Source organism: Salvelinus namaycush, chromosome 25, assembly GCF_016432855.1.
Source record: "Salvelinus namaycush isolate Seneca chromosome 25, SaNama_1.0, whole genome shotgun sequence".
Taxonomy (NCBI): domain Eukaryota; kingdom Metazoa; phylum Chordata; class Actinopteri; order Salmoniformes; family Salmonidae; genus Salvelinus; species Salvelinus namaycush.
Genome location: NC_052331.1, coordinates 10,415,639 through 10,417,867, shown reverse-complemented (window position 1 = coordinate 10,417,867; position 2,229 = coordinate 10,415,639).

Below are 2,229 nucleotides of genomic sequence, written 5' to 3'. Positions count from 1 at the left end.
TTTTTTCGCCGGAAGTTTGTGTGTACAACAATGCACCGTTCTTATTATACAGTGCAATGCACCGTGTCATCTAATCTAAATATTTTAAATATTTATACAATGTACTTTCTGTAATCGATCATATTTGTCCTACACATAACAATAAGTGAAGTTAGGTGAACATGGTTTCCCACCTGTAGTCCATTAACATGGCATCATGATGCGCATAATAGCTTATGTTATTATTTTTATTTATTACAATTGAATAACCTTTAGCGATGGGGAGGTCGGGCAGAGGGGTTTACTACAAAGCAGAATCAATGAGTTAGCCAGCTAACTTGCCTAAATATTCTGAAATAACTTTTTATGTTTTACAAGGATACGCTTGAAATGTGCATGGTCTAATTGACTCAACAACCAAAAACGCATATCTAAGTTAAGCTTTCTTAATTAATCAGAAAATCTATAGTTACAGTGCCTTCAGAAAGTATTATTACCCTTTAATTTATTCCACATTTTATTGTGTTACAGCCTGAATTCAAAATTTATTAAATCGATTTTTTTTTCTCACCCATCTACACACATTACCCCAAAAAGTGAAAACGTGTATTCTTTTATTTTAGCACATTTTTTGAAATTGTTGCATTTATATTTTTGTTCAGTGTATATATATCCGTCTCGCTCTCAGATAAATAAGTAAATGTTAATGTTCATGGTCAAATGTTACGAATCCCTACATTTTGTATATAGTAATGTACAAATGATACGTGACTTCGCGCTCTCCCAGAAGTTTGGTTGGTGCGTAAAACCCGTAAATTCAGATAAGCAAAAAGGTATGATGCGTCCGTACTTAAAAAGATGTGGCATAAAGCTTAATTCATTTTTCCATTTTATTTAACTCAGGAGGAGATTGACATCGATCTGGAGGCCTCTGAAACTAAGGAAGCTTCCCTGGCCATATAGAACAAGTTCAGACATTTCCAAAGGAAAAAGTAGTAGAGAAAGCATTATGCAGGAGAACATGGTATGTTAATGAGAAACAGAAAGACTGAAAGGGAATGAGAGGGTCAGGATTAAATGGTAGGAATTACATTTCAGGTTTATCATCATGACCAAATAATAGTGATTCAGTTCCCCATACTGAGATGCTGGTTAAAGATTAGGGTTAAATGGAGGGCGATTGAATAATGCACATGACTTAAGTTTTTACTGCTTTTTCACAATTCAGTATTATTTACTGCTTTATCATTGAACTCACTTTTCTTGAGAGTCAAGTGTAATTTCTGGTAGTTGTTTTAATAGGGATTTTTTGTTCCAAAATCCATTTACATTGACCAATCGTGTTCTATATTAGTTGCTGACCAAAATAAAAAGTTATTAAAATAAATTCAAGTCTTGATGTTCTATTGGTTACATTTAAACGGCGTAGGTCTCACACATTATATCAAGTCAAGATATCAACGCAATAAAATTGTATCTGATTGAATTGTAAATTCATTTAGAGACAACAGTTCACTGGCTGAAGAAGATAAGCAACCCTGGGAGACTGCCTGGTTGACGCGACTCTCGTGGTACAGAGCGAAGGAGAGCCATGACACAATGGTCTGGTCAAGTCAGTTTGTTGGTGCAATATTTTCAGAAATTCTGACATAGATAAAGATGTAGTATATTTAATTCAACTGCTAATAATACTAAGTACATTTCATATTCACAAATGCAAATGGTCTAATTCAAAACCTAACTTTTTTCACTTTATAAATTAGTTTAAACAATATGGTACTACTTTAACTAAAATGAAAAACAAAAAAGCAATTAAAACTTGTTGTATTATTAATGATTATGATTTGTTTGTTTAGGATTCCTGACAATGTAAATAGTTTGTTTGTATGCTTGTTTGCGTCTAACTATTCCTCTTTTGTTAGTTGATATTTGTTAATAAAAAATAAAAAATAAAATGTTGGTGCAATATTCGCGTAAACATTTACTCAACTTTGATTGGTTATCTCAAACGTTTATTTTTTTCAGGGGGGTTGTGAACTCTCGTTGTTTGGATTTGAAAAAACAACAGTTGTATTGAAAGCGGGAGGAGCTCAGAGGCTGTGTGTGCTTGTCCGTGTGGGTGTTTGAGAGAGAAAGACACAGAGGAGAACCAATCAGTAAAAAAAAAGCACAGCCCCGTTCATTATCAACGCTTTGTGCCTACAACATCAAATCAGGAAGACTTCGAGTTTGGTGTCTGCCAGACTATGG